We start from the raw sequence: 23,583 nt of genomic DNA, 5'->3' as shown, positions 1-23,583 counted from the left end.
CCTCCCACTGTGCTCACAGGCACCCCAGACCCCTCCTTTCGTGCACGCAGGCACAACCCAGAATAATCCCACAGGAAAGCTGCCTGGCAGAGAAGGACCTGAGAGTATTGGCTGATAGTCGGCTGAATATGAGCCAGCAGTGTGCTCAGGTGGCCAAGAAGGCCAATGGCATCCTGGCTTGTGTAAGAAGCAGTGTGGCCAGCAGGGCTAGGGAAGTGATTGTCCCCCTGTACTCGGCTCTGGTGAGGCCGCACCTCGAGTAGTATGTTCAGTTTTGGGCCCCTCGCTATAAGAAGGACATTGAGGTGCTCAAGCAAGTCCAGAGAAGGGCGACGAAGCTGGTGAGGGGCCTGGAGAACAAGTCCTACGAGGAGTGGCTGAGGGAGCTGGGCTTGTTCAGCCTGGAGAAGAGGAGGCTCAGGGGCGACCTTATCGCTCTCTGTAGGTACCTCAAGGGAGGCTGTAGCGAGGTGGGGGTTGGTCTGCTCTCCCACGTGCCTGGTGACAGGACGAGGGGGAATGGGCTTAAGTTGAGCCAGGGGAGTTTTAGGTTAGATGTTAGGAAGAACTTCTTCACTGAAAGGGTTGTGAGGCACTGGAACAGGCTGCCCAGGGAAGTGGTGGAGTCACCATCCCTGGAAGTCTTCAAAAGACGTTTAGACGTAGAGCTTAGGGATATGGTTTAGTGGGGACTGCTAGCGTTAGGTCAGAGGTTGGACTTGATGATCTTGAGGTCTCTTCCAACCTAGAAATTCTGTGATTCTGTGAAGGTATGAGAGTACAGGGCAGGTAGCTGGAGAAGACAGCCTCTGTTGACAGCTAGGGGGACAGAAATGGGGTTGGAAATGAAGAAGAACAAGAACAGAATCAAAGGAGGCTTTTTAAGTCAGACCCTGGGGATAGGATTTCTCTGGACAAATGTAAATGTTAGCAATGTAGACATCTATAGCTGGGCTTCTCATTGTAGTCAAATCTCCACTGTCACTTGTGCCCAATGGCTGTCAGGGGAGCAGAGGATGATCGTTTTCAGTGCAGCTGTCTGTCGTGTAGATGTTGAGCATTACAAGAGTTGAATGCTGCTCCACATGCTTAATTTGTGTCTCGGTAAAACTAAGATGGCAGGTGTTGGGACAGAGATATGACACGCAGAATTTCAAAATAGCAAAGCACATAAAATAAAGCACACAGGAGCACGTACAGAACATCTAGAGGGGCATAAGAGGACCACGGACTGAGACTGATTAAAGATATGCTTTTTAATGAACAGTAAGGCCACTTTTGTTCCATGTTTAGCTTCAAGTCTTTGCTGAGGTGCATTCACTTTTGCTTCTCTGGTCTCCCTATATTCAGAGCTTTATTAAACTTCTTTGCAGTGGCAGCAAGGAAACTGAGTAAATAGACCCCAGAAGTAATTTCTGTCTAGACTCAGCTAGTTTTGGAAAAAAAAAACGTGCATCTAGCTCTGCTCGTGGTAACGTTTCTCTTCATCTTGAAGGTGACAAAGAACCAGAAGAAAAAATTATGGGTTTTCTATCAGCTGTTCTAAAAACATTCAATATTGTCAAAAAACTGTGACTTTCCATGTTTTGTTTTGTGTTTGTTTTGGAAAGAGGAGAAGAGGATGATGTGGTGGGGCTAGAAAGACTTGTCTATAAGACCTGTTAAAATAAATAAATAAAAGAAATAAGAAAATGACCTTAAAAGCAAATTGCTATCATAGATTTTCATCTGTCTAGTCATGACAGATAGAGAATATAGCAATCAGAATTGAGACGTAGTGGGACAGCTCACATCACTGGAATGCCGTCACTGTGGGCTGAGTCCTCTTTAGGAAAGACAGGCTGGGGAAGCAAGGGGGTGGGATTGCCCTTTATGTGAGGGAGCAATTAGACTCTACCCAGACCCAGCTGGGGGAGGGCGAAGGACAGGTGGAGAGATTGTTAGTAAGAATTAAAAGGTGGGCTGCTACGGGAGACATGGTGCTGGGGGTCTACTATAACTCTCCAGATAAGGGGACCAGGACTGGGGACCAGGACTGGGGGACCAGGACTGGGTCCTTAAGCTTTCCAACCCAAATCAAACACTCACCTGCCAGCTTCTGAATTCGACCAGCTGCCCAACAATTTCACAGGGAAGTAACACCACCAGTTTTTTCCTGTTCTGATTTTTCACCACCCATGGTAATATCTTATAGCATCTTCAGAACAATTTCACAGAGATGGTAGAAAACACAAAGAAAAAACAGCCTACTTCGGAACACCAAGTCAATTTCACCAGGACAGTGCATGGAAAAGCACCCTCAGTAACCTGAACCTCAAACTCCCCTAGAGTGGCAATTCTTCCCATAAGTCCTCATGCTTCCTATATAGCAAAGGTCAAATGATCCCCACCTGGCAGATTTCACTTCACATGTGTGGAGTCATGAGACCTTGTGGAATAGGCTCATCAACCTCGTTTCAATGTTTAAGGTTCAATTGCTCCTTATTGCTAACAGAAAGAACCTGACAAGGAGCTTAGTGGTTAGAGTTGACCTAATGAATTAAATACAAAAGGCATGTAAGGGTCATATTTCTGCTAGTCATTCTGTGAGGAAAATTAGTACAGAGCCTGTTAAAATAAGAAAAATAAATATAAATAAAAGAAATAAATAAAAGAAAAAAGGAAATGACCTAAAAGGCAAAACTGGTGTCATAGATTTTCATCTGTCTAGTCACAACAGATAAAGAATATAGCAATCAGAAAGACTTTACTTGACATTAATGTTGTTTAAATTTGCTTTTCTGAGATCTCTTCTTTATGCAGGACTTTTCACAATCTAGCGCCATGACCTCCGACTGCAGTATTTACTTTGGCTGCATATAAACTATCACGTATAAATGCCAGGATCTGGATCCTCACTCCCTATTCAGGTCAAGGGCCGGGCTGAAAGTTTTGGCTTTAATTTGGTTACATGACTACATTGCTGTCGTCGTGGTTTCCCCCAGCCGGCAGCTAAGCACCACACAGCCGTTCGCACAGCTGTTCGTTCGTTCAAGGCTTGTTGGAGCTGTGCCGGGGGAACAATGGGGGCCCCTGCCTCCCAGCCTAAGACTCTCTCAGCCTCACAACAGTGCCGTCCATCCAGCTGCTCTATGTTGGCCAAGAATTACCCATGTTTTACCAACTCCACAGGTGCTGAGACCATGGTGGGGAATAGGTTGGGGTTAGCTTATCTGTCCTGTAGAGCGTTGACACATTTTCCAGCTGAGGTGTCAAGGGGAGAGAGGCCAGGAGTGTGCCATGGTCTGGTCCCATCGCTGTCTGTTTCTGGCTTTAAGAAGAGAAGGAACAACAGAGCAGCATCCCCCTGTGACCACGGGCAGCCCCTGCCTCTGTGCCCAAGAGTCTCTAGCGACTCACCAAGGCTGTCCATGCCCCATCATCCTGATGCAACGGTTGACTCCCGTCCTGGCCCGATTCTGTCACCTTCCTGCTTGCTGTTGGAGCATGGTGGGTGTGGGTTGGGGCGATCTCACCTGTCCTGTAGGGCGTGGAGAATTGTCTGGCCCAGTGCTGGCAAGGAGCGGCCAGGAGCATGCCACGGTTTAGTTGGGTCCGTGTGCTGTAGGGCGCTGAGAGCCATTTGAGGTGAGGGCCTGAAGAGAGAGGAGAGAGGAGCTGAGTTCCTCTGGTGGAGTTTGTGTCCAGAGCTGAGGCTGAAGCAGGAGCAGGCAGCTGAGCAGCCTCCCCGTCAGCACGGGCAGCCATGGCAGGGCTGCGTGGCCGCTGGGGCCAGCGTTCTGGGGCCAAGGCTGTCCCCACCCCTTTGTGACATGGGGCACCCCCTGTCCACTGTGCCATGGGCGCTGCATCCCCATCCCCACCCGCGGGGGGTGGCAGCAGGTGATGCGGAGCCCAGGCCCAGGCCGGGCGGTGGAAAAGGTGCCCAGGTGTTTGGGCAGGGCTGCGGGGCCGTGCCAGGCAGCTGTGCGAGCGTGCTGGGGTCTGGCTGGGGCTGTGCTGCCTGCCCTCTGAGGAACCTGCTTTGGCAGGGGGGTTGGACCCGATGATCTTTCCAGGTCCCTTCCAACCCCTACAGTTCTGGGATTCATTCTGTGATCCCCACAAGCAGGACAGGGAGGCACTTTGCACCTAGAAAGCAAATGTGTGGAGCCCTTTAGGAGAGCTGGGAGCAATTTGTAGAGAGGGCAAATGTTAACCTCACTCTTTTGTATTGGGAATGTTGTGCTCTCAAGAGCTGCTTTCATTCTGCACCTGTACAGCAAGAACCCAACAGGTCGGGCCCCAGCCTGGGCCAGGGTGCCTCAGTATCCCTGGTGAAGAGCAATCAGAAGATCATCTCTCTTTCAAGTGAAAAGGCCATAAAATATTCCTGCTGAGCAATTCTTACTGTCACAGTTTATGTGTTTTTTTTAACCCTGTGTCATGGTTTAACCCGGCCGGCAGCTAAACACCACACAGCTGTTCGCTCACCCTCCCCCCTCCCTCTCTGGGATGGGCGAGAGAAACAGGAAAGTGAAGCCCGTGAGTTGAGATGAAGACAGTTTATTAAGACAGGAAGATAATAATAACAATAATAATAATAACAACAACAATGACGATAATAGTACTACTACTACTACTAATGTGTACAAACAAGTGATGCACAGTGCAATTGCTCACCACCCACTGACCGATGCCCAGCCTAACCCCGAGCAGTCCCGGCCTCCCTCCCCGGCCTAGCCACCCTTAAATATTGTTTAGCATGATGTCAGATGGTGTGGAATACCCCTCCAGCTAGTTTGGGTCACCTGTCCTGGGTCTGTCCCCTCCCAGTTCTTGCTGCACCCCCAGCCTGCCCGTTGGCAGGACAGAGCCAGAAGCTGAGACGTCCTTGGCTTGCTGCAAGCACTGCTCTGCAACAATTAAACCATCGGGGTGTTATCAGCACTCTTCTCATCCTAAGCCAAAACATAGCATTCTACCAGCTACTAGGAAGAAAATTAACTCTGTCCTAACTGAAACCAGAACACCCTGAAAGACTTCATTGGACTTCTGGAGGGCTGACTTTGAGCTGCTCAGGACACTGGTTGGTAGAGTCCCTCAGGAGACGGTTCTGAAGGGCAGAGGAGTCCAGGAAGGCTGGGCGCTCTTCAGGAAGGAAATCTTAATGGCGCAGGAGCCCACATGCACGTCCCCATGTGCCCAAAGACGAGCCGGCATGGAAGAAGACTGGCCTGGCTCAATACAGAGTTGCAGCTTGAGCTTAGGAGAAAAGAGAGGGTTTATAATCTTTGGAAAAAAGGGCGGGCCACTCGGGAGGACTATAAGGATGTTGTAAGGCTGTGCAGGGACCAAATTAGAAAGGCCAAAGCTCATCTGGAGCTCAATCTGGCTACTGCCGTTAAAGACAACAAAAAATCTTTTTATAAATACATCCACACAAAAAGGAATGGAAAATGGAGACTTGTTAAGTCATGGAACTTAAAGGATTGTTTGTTACTGTTTCTGATCGTGAATATGTATAGATGTACTCGATTTTAGTAAGTTATGGAACTTAAAGGATTGTTTGTTACCTTTCCTGATTGTACGTATGTATAGGCATACTTGTGTTTAGTATGTAAAGCAATGTTCTCTATATTTAGAATGTTTGATGCTTGTGTGTGCGTGTTGGTGGAGCGTAGACTCCCCGCACACCCAGCGCTGTTTACTTGCCTTTTATACCTTTTAGAAATATTTGTTTTATAAATATTACAAAATTCAGATTGAGATGAGACCTCATTTATAACAGTCTTTAAAAGACGTTTAGATGTAGAGCTCAGTGATATGGTTTAGTGGGGACTGTTAGTGTTAGGTCAGAGGTTGGACTCGGTGATCTTGGAGGTCTCTTCCAACCTAGAAATTCTGTGTTTCTGTTGCAGTCTCCCAGCTCAGAGACAACCACCTATTAGTCTGGCGCAACTGATTTGTGTGTTCCTTGCAGTAGCTGTTCCTTCACCTCCTCTTCACATACAAGGACACACGTCTCTTTCACGCTCCTTCAGGAGTAAACAAGCCAGGAGAGATTAAAGCCTCTTTCTTCAGGTCAGTAAGATCTCTGCCTTTGGTTTCAGTGAGAATTCAGGCCCTAACAACTCAAGTGTCTTCTGGACGGTGTTTCTTCTGGGTAGGATAATTTCATTTCCCTTTTGAAGACTTACAGGGATGTAGTAGCAAAAGCAAAGGCATAAAACAGTACCTGAGGCACAGGCTACTTTTCAGCCTGCAGCAGACTATCGGTATGATATCACCCCTATATCATATCAGGAAACGTAGAAAACTGCCTGCTGCTTCTCAGGTTTAAAGTTTTCCCTTAAAAGGTGTATGCAAAGGTGTAATCAGCTGTTTGAGTACAATTCTCACATATACATGAACATGGACCGATGGGCTGAGGTCAACTGCATGAAGTTTAACAAGGCCAAGTGCCGGGTCCTGCACCTGGGGCGCAATAACGCCAAGCAGAGCTACAGGCTGGGAGAGGAATGGTTGGAAAGCTGCCAGGCAGAGAAGGACCTGGGAGTGATGGTGGACAGTCGGCTGAATATGAGCCAGCAGTGTGCTCAGGTGGCCAAGAAGGCCAACGGCATCCTGGCTTGTATTAGGAACAGCGTGACCAGCAGGGCTAGGGAGGTGATCGTCCCCCTGTACTCACCTCTGGTGAGGCCGCACCTCGAGTACTGTGTTCAGTTTTGGGCCCCTCGCTACAAGAAGGACATCGAGGTGCTTGAGCGGGTGCAGAGAAGGGCGACGAAGCTGGTGAGGGGCCTGGAGAACAAGTCCTACGAGGAGCGGCTGAGGGAGCTGGGCTTGTTCAGCCTGGAGAAGAGGAGGCTCAGGGGCGACCTTATCGCTCTCTTTAGGTACCTCAAGGGAGGCTGTAGCGAGGTGGGGGTTGGTTTGTTCTCCCACGTGCCTGGTGACAGGACGAGGGGGAATGGGTTTAAGTTGAGCCAGGGGAGTTTTAGGCTAGATGTTAGGAAGAACTTCTTCACTGAAAGGGTTGTGAGGCACTGGAACAGGCTGCCCAGGGAAGTGGTGGAGTCACCATCCTTGGAAGTCTTCAAAAGACGTTTAGATGTAGAGCTTAGGGATATGGTTTAGTGGAGGGCTGTTAGCGTTAGGTTGGAGGTTGGACTCGATGACCTTGAGGTCTCTTCCAACCTAGAAAATTCTGTGATTCTGTGATTCTGTGATTCTGTGATTTTCCTCTCCCCTTCTCAACTTGGAGTGCAACAGTTTTCATCATACTGTTATAAATTCCGAGTCAACTTAGCTTTATGAGATTTATTTATGGGGTTAATAAAAGGCAAGTAAAGAGCGCTGGGTGCGCGGGGAGTCTGGGCTCCTCCAACACGCACACAAGTTACATCAGGCAGCAGCTTTTTCTGCTCCTAGGCTAATACATGTTCATTACTACTTCTGGAAAAGGCAGGGTTATTATAATTAGTTCCCGGATTCCGAACCCTCCATATGCGTATCAGTCCCCGGTGGTCCCTCTGGGGGTCTCTCATGCTGAAGGCTCATAGTCTTCCTCCCAGGCTTTGTCCTTGTCCTTCTCCTTTGTCCATCTTGGCTGGATATCAGGCATTGCCTCTAACTCTATACAAGAAAGAGAGAGAAGCACACCTTTCTACTCTGTCAGCTACTGGCAGACCTAGAGAGGAAAAAAAAAATAATAATAAGTTGTTAATTAAAAAGTAATGTTGTTTTAGGGCATTTCACCGAATATGTGATATTTGATAGAAACCAGACAACAAATGAAAGGGAAGAAGAAACAGTAGAAGGTACTTGCATGGCCTTAATTTACATGGCAATGGACAACAATGACAACCTGCAATGATTTACAAGTGCCTTACACCATTCACCCTTGAGACAGAAAACTGGGATTCCCATATGATGTAAGGGGAGTGCAATCCCTCTCAAAATACAGGAGCCTGGGTGACGCTACTGAGTACTGAAAATGTTAAGGGTAGGCAGCACCGAACTCAACAGAGAAGGGAGGCTGAGTCTCCCTGGCTGTTCACGTAACAGACAAGAGCCTCAGCTTTTAGCCCTAAGCAACGGTTCATAGTGCCAGGCGGGGAACTAGTTCTTCTTAAGCCAGGGACCATTTCAGCATCTTTAAAGCTACAGAAAGGCTTGAAGGCTCTGTGGAATCATATTCCTGGTGCAAAAATCTGGGGACCAGGACTGGGCAATTGGGGCGCAAGCATGTTGGGGAGCAAGCTCTCTGGGCTGCTTACCAGGGCGTGAAACTAGGTTTGATGGGGGAAGGGAGGGGAGCTAAAGGGGACAGAGAAGGGCTGGGGGAAGTCCTCACTACTGTTATAAATGGCTCAGTCTTCAAAATAGGACTATAATCAAAGTTTACAATTTATTCAAGGAATAGAGGTAAGCAAACAGCGCTGGGTGCGCCGGGAGTCTCTGCTCCCCCAAGACGCACACCAGTTACATCAAGCAGCTGATTTTTATGCTCCTAGGCTAACACATATTCATTACTACTTCTAAAAAAAAAAAAACAGGGTTATTATAATTAGTTTCCAGAATCCAAACCCTCCTACTGGAGCGTGCGTATCAGTCTCCAGTGGTCCCTCTGGGGGTCTCTCATGCTGAAGGCTCATAGTCTTCCTCCCTCTTGTCCTTCTCCTTTGTCCAACTTGGCTGTATGGCAGAGACTGGTGCAGCGTCCCCTGCAAGCTTTGTCTTTTAGTTGTTCTTCAGCTTCCCCCGTCTCCTTAGTCTCCTGGCCAGATATCAGAGACTTGCATAGTGTCCCATGCAACAGTCATAATAAATAGTCATACTAGTTAGCAGCTATTCTGAACCCCTCCCCCCCCCCCCCCCAGATATCAGAGACTTCAAGGAAAAGCCTACAAATACATTTCCCTTCAAGCTCTCTATTGACACGAATTGCTAAAACATTCGTTTGCAAGTTACAAGAACTATATACATTAAGCAATCTTTTTCCTTAGACTTGTGGTTATACAAGGGTCTGTAGGACAGAAGGTCACATTCATCACACCATGCGGCCCCAGCATTGTTCCATATTAACACGAATCAGATGAACACATTTCACAATCGCCCATCTCCTTTTTCATGGCATTGATTCGTGTTTTCCTTTCCAATCAAGTCAATACTTGCCAAATTGATACCAATTGATACCAATTTTGGATCTTTGTTTGTTTTTATTATCATCAGGGAATGGGTTTTCTCCTTCCCTGGTTCTGGGTCAACAGGTACCGCAGAAATTTGCATTCCTTGTATAACCGAGTGTATTAGTCTGGTAATACAAGGTATTAAACATGGAATTATTAACAATCCTCCACATATCCCCAATACAACCATCCTTATTTTAGCAAGCCAATCACCACCCATAAAGCCCCCTCCCATCATCCTCTTAGATCGATTCCCTTTGAAATCTGAACTGGGACATGTGCAATTTTCTTCATTTCTTTTACAAGTTCATTTACAGCTTTTCTTTCTGTTGTGGTTTAACCCAGCGGGCAGCTAAACAGCACACGGCTGTTCGCTCACCTCCCCCCCTCCTTCTCTGGGATAGGAGAGAGAAACGGGAATGTGAAGCCCATGAGTTGAGATAAAGACAAGAAAATAATAATAATAATAACAATAATGAAGATAATAGTACTACTAGTAATAATGCGTACGCAACAAGTGATGCACAATGTAATTGCTCACCACCCACTGTCCAAAGCCCAGCCTAACTGTTTAAAAGTGCCAATGGTAAGCATCTTGTCCAGGGCATTTGTGCCTCGATCCTTAATTTAGCCAATTGTTGTTTTATTGCTTGATTCGGTCTTTCTACTTTCCCTGAACTCTGTGGGTGCCACAGAATATGGTATTCCCACTGAACACCTAATGATTGACATAATAATTTTATTATTTTAGAAGTAAAGAATCAGATGAACACGTTTCACACTACTGCCACTGTTGAAGACAGGGAAAAACTTCAGAGCTCTCCCATAGGATTGTCTGAGGACTCCTCAGAGAAGGTAGCATTCCCAATCCCCTGTCCAGTCTCTTCTTCTTGCATGGCCCTGGGGTAAATGTACCTGCTGCTTCCCTACAGTGCCTGTACACCGGTGCACAGAGCATGGGAAATAAACAGGATGAGCTCAAGATCTGTGTTTGTGAGGCACTGGAACAGGCTGCCCAGGGAAGTGGTGGAGTCACCATCCTTGGAAGTCTTCAAAAGACGTTTAGATGTAGAGCTTAGGGATATGGTTTAGTGGAGGGCTGTTAGCGTTAGGTTGGAGGTTGGACTCGATGACCTTGAGGTCTCTTCCAACCTAGAAAATTCTGTGATTCTGTGATTTGCTGAGGGGTCCCTCCAGGTCTCCATGAGGAGATGTCAGTGCTGATGGCTCCTTTGCTGGGACTGGGGCAGGAGTGGTGCCAGGGTCTGTGCTGGCAGCTTTGCTTTTGGGAAGTGGCCAGAGGTGCAGGGAAGACGGATGATCAGGCTGCATCCTCTCCACGGATGATCAGGCTGCACCACTTCTCCACCCTCATCCCTTGCCTTCAGGGGTGCCTGGGCAGACCCTTCCTGTGCCGAGGCTGCAGGACCCTCCTCAGCCCTGTGTGAGCCCCATGCCAATGGGAAATCAAATCTGGGCACTGCTGGCAGTGGGCTGGGAGCTGAATTCCCCTGGCTTCCAGCTGCAGGAGGGCACGGCCAACCTGCACGGGCCAACCTAACGCCCAGAGCTGACCTAGCAGGGACTGAAAACCAGAGCAAACCAGACTGCAGGCCTTTCACGTGCTGTCGGGAAGCCTCTGGTGACACCTCCTGACGCCACCTCAGCTGCTCAGCAGCACGGACGCTGTGACGCTGCCCTTCGGTCGGGACCGTGCAGTGCGAGACCTTGTAATTAACCGCATGCAGCTGCCGCTGGGGATTTCTGAATGGTGCCTCTGCTCAGCAGTGGAAGAAGCGCACGCCTTCCTCTTTCTGGAGGAAGCGTCGTCTGCCTGAGTTTAACTGAGACTTGCTCAAACCAAGAAGTAGCGGCCCCCGCACCACCGATTAACATCCCTTTGTGTTTGTGCTCACTTAGGGTGGCCGACAAACTGCCCAGACCAAACCTCGTCTTGCTCAAGCACTTGCTCTCCGTGCTGCACCGCATCAGCCAGAACGCCGCCAGCAGCAGGATGGACTCCAACAACCTCGCCATCTGCGTTGGCCCGAACATGCTGGGCCCGGGGACGGACAGCACGCTGCCGCTGGAGGTGCAGAAGGAGATGAACGACAAGGTACGCTGGGACAGACCCGAGCCCTGCACAGGGATCCCACTGCCAGTGCCAAAGCCACATAAACCAAAACCGCACCGCTGAGAGGTGGGGGTGCCCCAGGTGCCTGCGGCATGACAGGCCAGGCTTCCCCTCCTCTGAGCACAAGCAGAGGGTGCCCTGCAGCCCCCTGTGCTGCACCACAGCTCCTGGGCACCTCGCACCCAGAGAGCACAGGGCAGCCTGCGGGCATCGCCACCCACATGCCCTGGCTGATGGCATTTGGCTTGTTCTGTTACAGATGGACTGATCTGCCTGTTTGTGGAAGGGCTAGAAGCCGAGCATCATTCTCCAAACCTAACAGACCCAGAGGTCTGTCTTTTGCCACTGCCTCTCAGGAGGAACAGGCTATGAAAAGCAAGGCACGCTTTCTGCATAGCTGGTGGACAGATATGCTATCAGTGACCTTTTTTGCACTTGCTTTATCAAAGCTAACTCCTCCACGAACTGTTTATTCTTCAAGGTGAACTGAATCTTAAAGAGTCAGGCTCTGGTTTCCGAAGTCTGTGGAGAAGGATGTTCCCTCAGAAACCATTTTCAAGAGCAGCAGGCATTACAGAGAATGTGGCATCAGAGGGACGGCACAGATGCCTGGTCTATGTTTTAAGTTGGGGGTTGAGTTTTGTTTTGGGGTTCTCAGAAGTTGTTTTACTGTTTATTCTTTGGATGTAGTTAGCTCTACTGAATTGTCAGGTTTAAAAATCACAACATAGTCGTGCTCTTTTTTCTTGCTAGAGTTGGATTCAGAACAGCAGCAACAGAGATGATACATAAGTGTCAGAAAGGTGCATTTCTGGACAGACAACTCTCTCTGTTCTTCACACAAGAAAAAAAAGAGGAGGGGATGTGGCCGTGCAATTAGGAGAAGGAGAGGTGCAGTGAAAAGTCAGGTCCACAAGAATGGTCAAAACATGTGCAGTATGAAACAAGTTACTTTGGCAAAATTAGGGCTGAAATGTATTGGAATTTCTTCTCACAGAAGGTATTAAAACAAAACTGTGTCCAAAGTCTGCTGTGAAGTTAAGTGCAAAACAGAAGGCACTTCTCCACATGCACTGGTTCTGCTGCTTTCAGCTAGGAACTACAATGCCAAGAACTTCAGCTCTAAGAACTACAGCAAAATAGTGTCCAGCCCAAGAGGGGATTGGAAGGACAGAAGGGAGCAGCAGTAGGGTGCAGGTGAGAGCTCTGCTTCTCCCTGGCAGTGCCCCGTGTGGCTGCAGTTTGGGGGGTGTGGTGTCTCACTCAGCCCAGAAGAGGCAAAACAGGCCTGCCTGGGTGCCCATCAGGCAAGAGGAAAATGCTTCCAGCACTGAAAGACAAGCTGTGAAATAACTGAGACTCTGGCCCTGAACCTCAGTAAAAGAGGCAAGAAATAAGACATCAAACAGCACCTGAGAGACTTCATCTGGCTCTTGCAAGGCAAGTATCTTCTGGCAAGGATATTCATCCCTGAATGATCACAGCAAATGAGACACAGCTGCAAGATCCTTTACCTCATCATTAATAAAAATATAATTTTTCCCGCTTTCTTCCTGTTATTGAGAAAAAATTCCTCACGTGGCTGATGAAAGAAGTGGAAGAAACACTAGAGAAGTTTCTGGGAAGGATGATGCTTGACTGTAAATTACGAAATCCTGGAATATTATCTGGGCTGCTTGTTCATGATTGTTTTTTCCCCTGTCAGAACAAATATGACATTTACAGGGTCAGTGTGAACTAAGGTAGGAGGTGTCATTTTAACAAGAACTCTAAGTGCCCATGGCTTTCCGTGTGTGTCAGTTTTTAACCATTTTGAGAGCTTTTTTAACGTTGGAAAATCACTACTGCAGCCACCTGGGTAATCGATTCTCATCTGAAATAATAGAAGGGTCAGACATGCAGCATTTATTGCTCTTTGCTGCAGGGCTATGGAGTAATGTGTTCATCCAAAATGAAAGGAGAAGGATGATTTGGGCCATGACTGACAGAGAAGTCAGGTGGCCGACACTTTTCATCAAAACAAGGGGCTACTTCTTCAGCACTACTTCTTGCTTTTGAATTAGATAAAAATATCACTCTCTGCTTTCTTTTGGGTTAATTCAAGCTAAGTATGCATGTTTGTTTCTTGGTCAGTCTTCAGATGCTTCATTGAAATACATGGGCACTCTGTCTTGTGTAGAAGCACAAAATTACGATGAATGTGTATTCACCATGGTGGTCCTACTGCTTCTTATATTTCCATCTTCATTCTTGTGGTTTTGCCTCTGGCTGTGATTTTGTGTTTGAATTATGACCATGTTCATTTCCTCTGGGTTAATTTTCAGTTTAACCAGGACCCTGAATTTCCTTTGTTAAGGTCCAGTTTGGATAATTACATCTGGCCTGTTAGTATTTTATCCTATGATATACGTGCTTGTGTGTATGCTCAAGGATCACTTCTTAAGTTCTCTTCAGAAGAGAGGGAATTTTCTCTCCTTTTAAGTAAGAAGTGCTGTATGCAATCGCTGAATAAACATCCCAAGGAGAACATTGCTCTAGGATATACTGCTGATGAGAACATCCTTCATATTCCTGTTAAATCTCTTTCCTTCTAACTTTTACAGACACACCATGTCTGGGACACACAGAGAGGTTGGACCATGCTGGTAATCACCGCTGGCCTGCCCCTGTTTTGCTCTTCTACATTTGCTGCCCCAGCTGGTAACGACAGAGGGCTGGAGGGCTGCTTAGGTGGTCTCACCCCAACCTCCTGCTCACAGCTGAACCTGCAGTGAGCTCAGACCAGGCTGATGAGGGGGTTTTCCTTTTGGGTCTTGAAAAAACCAAAGGACGTGGACTGCACAGCTTCTCTGGGTGGCTGGATGCATTGACTGTCCTGTCAATATATATGTCAATATTATATGTCCTGTCATATAAATTATTTAAATGATGCATTTTGAATTGGGAGTTGAATTGTTGTTATCTTCATTGATTTGGAAGGGCTACACGGCTTCGAAAACTTGTAAAGGCTGTATGTAGCTAAATAACAGAGAATAAAGAAGTTCATCAACTGCTTTTCAGACACAGAAAATACTTTGGTGATTTCCTTGGGTCCAGTGTTGCGCACCACCAAAAAGACGATGCGGTGTACAGGTCAGTCCTTACTCCTGGCATGGTGCTTGGTCATTACATTTGTGTTGTCAGAAAGAAATACAGCTGGGGAAGTCCAGCCTTGTAGCATACTTCAGTTGGCACTGGCCATTTAAGCTCATACAGAGACTTTAAAAATATTTAAGCTGAATTTACTGCATATAACCACTAGATGTCAGCGACAACACTAAGGTAAAACCCATCTACCTGTGGGTAAAGTCTCCCTTAGGAGCCGGCTTGCGCACCCACCCATTGTCCACAGCGTGCACCATGGCCACGGGTGGCTGACGCTGCAGGCATTAATCTAGCGTTTGTCATGTGGAGCTTATTTAGTGTAAAGCCCTTCCTAGCATTGTTCCTGCTTATCGTGCATTTTGAGTTGTGTAATATTTTTGCCGTAATCTCCCTCGGTTGGACTGAGATAGGCTCAGGCACCAGGCTTCCATAAATACACGGCCGTGGGAGGGACGGGGAAGCCAGTGTCTGGCTTACTGATGCAACCAGCAAGATACCGAAACACACGCCTCCCCCAGCTTCGGGTCCAAATCAAGAACGTAAAAACTAAAACAGTACTAAAATTATACCCTCTGACTTTTAACAGAAGGGCTGTAGTGGGAAAGATGAGATCGGGTTCATCCTGCAGAGATCCTCCTGGGGCTTGCTGCTGCTGACACAGAGGGGATGCCAGCAGCCGCCCTCGCCCCGTCCCTCAGGCACAGGACAGCCCTGGGCAGGAGGAAGGGACAGACCTGGCCAGGATGGGCCTGGGGCTGGCAGCCACAGCCCCTGGCGTGGAAATGACTAACAAGAGGGCTGTTGTCATCTTAGCCTCTTTGCCCTGACAGCCTCAGGGAGGCATCTCAGCAGGCCACCGGGCAAAAAATTTGAGGTCAAAGCCAGTCTAGTAGAACATGGGCGCTTTCTAAAGATGGAAAATCCCTCTGTAAATTCATCTGTTTTGTAAACAGCAATAATTCAAAACCTGCACTACATTTTTCATTTATCATTCATTACTGAGTGTATCCGAAGACATGTCATCTGCCTGAAATGGAAACAATCCACACTCTCGGTCCACAGATGTGCTCAGTACGGGAGCACCCAGTTCTTGCTTACTACACCTGTCTGTTAGCATTTGAGAACAGTTTCTCAGTTTCCTTTGATGACACGCAAGACTGGGAACAAAGGCTGGCAATGAAAATTTGCTCCAGGTATTGAAGTCAACGGGGCCAAGGTTTCACAGTGGTTTTGTTCCCACGATGATGGAGACTATCATGGCTTCGTATAAATCAGTCTCATTATGGCTGACTTTATCTAGATAAAATAGACAGAAAGGGCATTAAGATGTGGTCTGTGAATGCTTTAGCTTCTTAAGTGAAATATTATATGTCAGTTTGAGGAATTACTCATTAGTGAATAGATTCTTCATCATATCTTTACAAGAGACTTAGTACCACTAGAGGATTGCTGCAGATTCTTGTGAAAAGATTCAAGCAACCAAATGCTTGAATATTTGTTTTGGATACTGTCCAAGGGCAAGTGGTCAGATGGAAGATTTTTGTGTCTCCCTCTTCTGCTTTGTGCTTTATTAGCTGTAAAATTTAGAGACTGTTGAACTGTGGTATTTAAATAGTCACTGACGTTATTTTTATTCTTAATTAGCTGTGGGGGAAAAAAAAAAAAAAAAAGAGGAAGAATTGTATGCTTTGCAATGATAAAGGAATATTGGGTTAAGAAAGGTCAAGACCATGTTTGAGAGAAATTCCAAAGCACGTACATCATACCTGATTTTCACACAACGTTAAAAGTGCTGTTTGAAGTCCCTGGTCCTACCTTACCTGAAGCAATGTGAACTATGCACAGCGGTAGAAAAGAAAGCTCAGTCATATCTAGAGAAGTATGTCTCTGATTTCATAACTATAACATCTATTGAAAGTTAAGTTTAGATATGCTGTAAAATTGTTGAGAGACTGTACGGCCAACCTGAAGTGTTTTAGCTAATGCTGCTCGTGATTTTCTCCTCCACCTCCTATTATGTGGATGGAGGGCACTTCTGGAAAGTTATGTGAGGACTTAAGTTCAGGTATTTTTCCTGCAGCATTATTCATATGACAGAGTGCCATTTGTCCTTCATTAGAATTTAGGAATACAATGAAGTCCTGTAAATCATATCTACATGTATACTTTAAAGTCAGTCCTTCAGAAATGTTGCATGAAGTTATTACTACAACATAATTATCTTACAACAAAGTTGCAGGATGTAATAGAATAGGGGAACCAATTCTTTTAACCCTAAAGCATGGTGCGATCTGTGTTCTTTTGTCAACTCCTAATGGCTGTGTATGGCAAAAGACTCATAAACCTGTTTCCATCCTCCCTAAATACAATATTTGTTTAACGATAATCACAGTTACGGGTACCAGGAATACGTATTCAACAAAAAACATTTCTTCACTTGGACAAGGTGTGTCCAAGCTTAAGAGAAAAAATACTGTAACAGCCATCCTTGAGCTGCCCATTGGAAGTGAGGCTTCCCTGGTGGAAGATCATTACTGTGCTCTGCCCCTGCCAACTCTGCACTTCTTCACAGAGCTGGTGCTTGAGATCACCTGGCAGTGTCTGTGCCCTCACAACCCAGGGCTTGTCGTGTGAGACCATCCCAGCCTGGAAAGCACACCTGCCCCACTCAAGGAGCCACCGCTGGCCACCCCAGATTCGTACTCCTCAACAGCTCTGAAATGGTCCAGAAGCCTGGGGGGTGTAACATCAATAAGCCACGACAGACTTGTGTGAGTATTGTGGGCAGAAGATAGCTCCAACATTTTTTTTGAATCTTTGGGCACTGGCATGATGGCACATTTCTGGACGTGTTGCTCTGTGTAAAGAGCTGCACTGAAAGCATTAGACACCGGGCATCATTTTCACAGCTGCTCTGCACTGGAAGGTATATAAAATATTGCTCTCAAACTGCTGCCCATAGGCGTTCTTGCTGACCCTTTTAGTCTTCTAAACTGTGGTCATAAAATACTAATTACAGGAAAAAATTATATTTATAAACTATAGTACAATATGATATAAAATATTTGTAAAATATATAATAACGCATAATAAATACGTTACAGTTACAACTGTATTAATTATATAATTATTTGGTTTCCACTCACAACTTTGTAATGCTATTCAGGTAAGGGTTTTCATGAGCTGTGAAAACACTCAAGACAGACTGAAATAACAAGTAGTGAATCAACTCAAAAGTGGACAACATTAATAACTACAGTGCAGAGAACAATGACACATTTTTCTGTTTGTGGTTTTCAAGCTTCCCAATGAACACACTGTTTCTATGGGGTACTTTACTGAGGTGGCAAAGCCAAACCCACAAACATTGGGATTTGCCAGAGCAGCCCTCAAGGTCCTTACACTGCAGACCTCACCCAGACTATTTCCAGTATTATTATTTCAAACAAAACTTAAAAATGGAGGGTTCTGAGTTTTGAACTGAATTGCAGTTTCTCTCTCCAAACAATTTTAGGCTTGTTAATGGGAAGTATAGGAGGTGGCTATGGGTGTGCAGGGTGCAATGGAGTGTATGCTGAGCGTGGGGCAGGTGGAATAACCACTCTCAGCCCTTTCTGCACTGAAGCCCAGTCCCCACTGCTGGTCCTGCGGGATTGAGCTCAGCAACCTGCCTCCAGTCCTGTGCCCTCCACCTACAGAATAAATTCAGTTTTATTGCCATGGGTCCAGCACATGCTCACTCTCTCCTGAAGAAAGGCACTGCAGAAAACATCTGAGTTCCAGGTGCGCTTGCATGTTTAAGCAGTCGTCGGAGAATTTCTCACCCTTGACGAAACTGCTACTTGTGAGGGGCTGACAAAGCCGTGGCACGCATGGCCACCAGCAGCACAAATGGCAGTTGCATAAAGGAAACGCAGCTTTGCAGCAGGACTCGCTTTCAGTGTCAGTCTCCTGAAGCACACGCCAAGTCTCAATGTGTCTGTGTGCAGCCTCTCTCCAATCTCCTACCAAATCAACAGAGCAACACGAATGCAGGTGAGACAAATAGGGAAAAAGGCCTATTGTTTGGCTTTTGCTGGGTTACGCATATCCATCCTGAGCTGGATCCTCGTGTACATTGATGGTTGTGCCTCTGGGCTGAGGGCTCTACATTGGTATGAAATCCTATCAATATATAAAGGATACTCCTCAGCAGAGTACTCAGCAGAGGACTCCTTCTGCAGTCCTGCTTACAAAAGGGATCTTCCCCCTGGGCCGTTCCCCTCCATCACCCTAGGATTGACACACTGGATTTCCATTATGTTGAAAGCCAGCATGACCCTGTTTGGTGGCTCTCCAGCCTTGGGCGGAAAGGAATTCGGGATTTCTCAGAAGTTCTCTTGTGAACGCTGTTCAATACAGTGAGGCGATCGTGTTCCTGTTCCCCATATGACCTCAGGGCACTTCCATTGCAGAGCATTACAATTTAGGCTTGTCTTTGGGGAGAAAAAAAAATATATTAAAAAAAAAATACATGAATGTGGACAAATGACTCTTCAATGGAAAATGTGTGCATGAACCCATCTCCCTCTGGTAGTGAGGCTGGAATAGGAGCTACCCGTGTTGCACAACAAGGCAACTGTATCCCCCTGCTACAAGGGAAAACCTGAGGACCAAGCCCGGCTGACCCAATTTACAATTTCTGAGCCTCCTCTCAGTGCATGGTCCTCAGCAAGTGCCCACAAAACCTCTGAAAGACCCCCCACACCTCAGAGACACCCCGTCCTTTCCAGCCAAGGCACCCAACACAAAGGCAGTCATGTGTGGACGTGGAGTAAAGACCTCTCGTGTGTGCAGACCCTTGGGGCAGAGGCCAAGCCACCTCAAGCCACCCACCTGGCTCGTTCTGCTAGCTAACGAGGAGTGGAGCTCCCTGTTTGCCTGCTGTGGGCAGGCAATATGAGCAGCAAACCTTTTGGCTCGTGGCCACCTTCAGAGACATAGATCAATCGCTTATTTGTATCAAAGAATACGGATGCTGGAAAGCACAAGCACAGATCAGTGCTCGGTTTGATAAACTGGTGCTACACAAACAAATGGCCCAACAGCCTCCCGCCCTCCTTCCAGCCCACAATCAAAGCAGCAGGCGGGGAAGAACAAACACACACGGAAACACCACTGAGGCACCGCAAAAAGTTTATTACCAGAATTGCTGCTTGTTATGGATTAAAGATTGTGGAAAAACGTTTGAATGAAATGACGGTTAAACACAGGGATGCCTGCGCTGGGTCAGAGGAGCAGCATTTCTAGTCCCCGTCCAGGATTATCTCCTACAACAGCCGACAGGAATCGCCTAATGACAGAGTGAGGACTGGGGAGGCTGCTCCCCAAAACGCTTCCGCAGGATGCGCATTTGCACCTCAAAGAGGTCCTGAATCAGAGGCGTTCGTGTCGGACGTCCCCGCATGGATTTTTCTTCTATGATCGTACCTAATTGCATTTTGAGCTTCTCACATCCCCAACATCCTGTAGCGACGTGTTCCAAGATGTAATTGCGTTTTGTGCGAAGAGGCATCTTCTTTTGAACCTGTCGCCTCATAATCTCATTTGATGATCCCTCTTCCCCCCAGCTGTCACGTTAACCATTTCAGTAAATACTTCGCCTTGAATCCAGTGGCAGCTTCCTTAAACAATAAACAAACTTCATATTTAGAGAATTCAGCTCTCTAAAACATACACACGCATCTATAATGATGTAAGATGCACCACCAATCTTCCCAAACAGTAAACACACGCTCTTTATTAGCTTACTAGGTCTCACCAAAAGCTGGTGATCCTAGCCGAGATACCTTATCTGATTCAATAGCAGCAATGCAGTATTTGCAATTTGTGAGAACATGTGCAACACAATGCGCATAGCACAGACCAAGAACAGGTGTGCTACACTAAGCAATCAGAAACACATCTCTTAAGTGACCCACAGCACTGCTAGCACTTGCAGTCTCGAATTGCAGTCATGAATTCGTCATATTGGTAAAATTTTCCTGGCCTGTACTAGTGCAAAAATCCTCATATAGACCATTTCCATTGTCAGTCATGTTTCTAGAGATTGTTTTAATGCAGTTCTCCTCTGCTCACCTCAGCAATACATCCCAGTATTCTATGGAGAGAAATGGGACAAAAAGAAAACCTGACTTTGTGTTTCTCTGTATGTTTAGTTTATACAATCATCGTGTGGTGTGACTGTGTAAATTTAAGTACAATCTCTGTAGGATTGGCAGGCTGAAGCAACAAGCCTTGAACGCTTCGGGCAGGCCTGCATCTCCCCAGCAGGGCTTATCCATGGAAGGCCTGGCCTCGTAGCATCCCTGAAACCACGATGTGCCACAGCAGAGCCCAGACTGACAGAGCGATGGCGGAGCACAGGCTGAGGCGATAACCATTACCGCTCCGCTTCCTCCCCCAGCAGCAGCCAGCCTCACACGGGTACCATTTTAAGAGCGCGCACAAGAAACTACTGCCAGGTTTTCCCACAGGAGCACCCTCAAAGCATGAGGAAGGCGTGAGGGAGAAGGGGAGCGTGATGTTAAGCAGCAACGAGCGGGCTGAGCCCCGCGCCCCTGAGGCGCAGCGGAGCGCGGACCCTCGCCCTCCTCCGCCCGCCGCCTCCCCCGCACCTGCCCCTCACAGGGCAGCCGCCGCCCGCCGCCCGCTATTTATACCGCGCTATTTTAATCGCGCCCGTTCATTGGCTACCGCCCGCGTGACGCCACCGGCTCTCCCGGGGCAAAGTCCCTGCTGCTCCCCCCCTCCCCTCCCCTCCCTAAGGGCGGCGGCCGGGGGGTTGCGCTAATGGCGGCCACCGCGCGCGTGCGCAGTGCCTGGGCGGGAGGGAGCCCTGTGGGGAGTCCCGGCTCGGCCCCATGGAGCCGCCTTGGGAGCGGCTCCCGGGGCGTGGGCTGCGCTGCCCCGGCCTCGCTGCGGAGGGCAGGGAGGCTGCGGCGTGCTCCCCAGCCGGGTATGGGGCAGGAGGGAGTCGCCCCGTGGCCCTCCGCCGCCTGCGGGCTGCTCGGCTCCGCGCTCAAAATGGCGGCGGGGGCGAGGGGAGGCTCCCGCCAGGGCGGGCGCGGGGCTGAAGGGGCAGCGCCCAGCGAGGGGGAGAGCTCCTCATGGTGCTGCTGGCACCTGCCCCTCGGTGCCCGTGTAGCCCCGAGAAATGGGGCTGTGGGCACGACCCTGAGGGCACCTGCTGCTTCCACGGCTGCTTTAGGTGTCGATCTAGCTGTGAATGTGTGCTGTGGTACCCCCAGGGAGCAAGTGCCCCACTGTGTCCATCTCTAGATGTACATAACACAGCCTTAAGTTGATGAAGCTTTGCTGATTTTGGTCTCCAGATAGGAGCATTCACCCTTACCCCACTCCTCCAGTCTCCAGATAGGAGCATTTGTGCTTACCCCACTCCTCCTGTGGGATGCTCAGCATCTTACGGCTCAGGTCACTGGGGGTTTATTTTTGGTATATAACACAGCCTTCTGGAGAACATTCACCACATGGGTCAAGTACGTTACCAGAACTCGGCGCCACTCAAAAATAGCCTCCAGAACACCTGGCAGATAAAAGATGTGTTATTTTCATACTCCGTATTTATAGAAACAGTTTGTGATTATGGTTGGGATGTTGTCAGTAGCTGCAGTCCCTCTTGTCTCCAGCAGGTCTGCTAGTATATCGGTAAGCATCTGATACCAAGCTCAGAAAACTTCCCTGGGAAAGATGAAAGACTAAGATTGCCATTTTGTGTGGTCAGAGAGCTCAACAGTAAGTGCTGTGTGCCACCCCATTCTGGGATGACAGACGAGATACATGTATAATTGCCTGGTATTCTTACGTGGGTGTGGATTATTCTCCAGTTGATCAAACTCTTATCAACTAAGGCAGCACTCAGAAAGCCCAACTGCAAGTATTAGCTTGACAAACCTAGCACAAGGCTCACCAAGCAGTGGTAATTACCTCCCTTAAATCTTGTGGAAATCACTATCACTGGAGTCCTTGGATTTAGTAATCAAGATATTTCAGCAGTCAAGCTGTGTGCAGATGGGTGTTGTGGGAAATCCCAATTTCTACAGCCAGAGCTGCTTCTGGTAGTCAAACAGGTTCAAAATCCAACAACATACTGGTGTGGCCTCATGATACCTACATGTATAAACCCTTCATCTCCCAGAGGAATTTGTCTGTGCAGGCAAGATCTGTGTTAATCTGGAGCCTGAGCCAAACGAATCCTGGAGGGCATCTGCCAGGGGATAGACCTACCACGTGCTTAGCATGCAGGGAACAAAGGGAAGAAAGATAGGGAGGAAAGTCTTTCTACAGTCTTGTGTACTAAAAGCTATAGTAGAATATTAATTGGACTTTGACTGGTTCAGTTCACACCATTTCCTGATTTAGACAATGTTTTTGGCAAGTGGAGTTACAACATAATATATTAACTTTGCAGAAGCTGTTTCTGTTTGTCCAACTTCTGTCGCAGGGTTTCAGAGCCTGTTTCTGTTATGGCTTAAAATTATTATTATTATTATTATTATTATTATTATTATTATTATTATCTAAAGTATTTAATTGTTTAAAGCAAAGCATTTGCTACTGGTCATTTGATAGTTCTAGAGAACAATCCTGGTTATGTATCTTTTGTACACACATTTAGAGCCGTGTCATGCTTTATTTGTATTTACATATGAAGTATGCATGCTGAAAGAAGGACAGAGAAATGCATTATTCCCAGCATCTGCCCATCCATTCATTACAATGAAGTTTTCTTCTTTCAGAAGGCAGTTCATTCAGAAATTTCCATATTCTATACCATGGGGTTTCCCAGGCTGTCACGTCTGTACCACTACCAAGCCATATAAAACAGTGTACTGTAAAATTTTACACAGCACTTCACAGAGCTGGGCTCTTCCATCACTGATAATCACATCTAGACAATAACATCTGGGATCTCTTGCCTCTCGCATTCAAAGCTTCATTAAAAGTCAGTTGAAACGTATGAGAGTCCTTTCAAGAATTTTAGTATAATTGAGGACATGCCCACAGTGAACTTTTTTATAAAGCTCAGTGCTAAATTGTCTTTACTTGGAAAAAGTTTGAGATGGAGCAGAA

At 47.3% G+C, this 23,583-nt stretch overlaps 1 long non-coding RNA gene across 1 annotated transcript; it reads left to right on the top strand.

The window, feature by feature from the left end:
- Positions 1-10,772: 10,772 nt before the first annotated feature.
- On the top strand, positions 10,773-14,377 carry LOC311433355. The gene is made up of 2 exons (XR_014690702.1): positions 10,773-11,289; positions 11,567-14,377. It is a non-coding gene; the product is annotated as an uncharacterized lncRNA (long non-coding RNA).
- Positions 14,378-23,583: the final 9,206 nt, after the last annotated feature.

Source organism: Aythya ferina (genome assembly GCF_964211825.1).
Source record: "Aythya ferina genome assembly, chromosome: 3".
In the NCBI taxonomy this organism is placed as follows: domain Eukaryota; kingdom Metazoa; phylum Chordata; class Aves; order Anseriformes; family Anatidae; genus Aythya; species Aythya ferina.
Note: the sequence above shows the minus strand (reverse complement) of the source record. Positions and strands in the feature narration are given on the sequence as shown.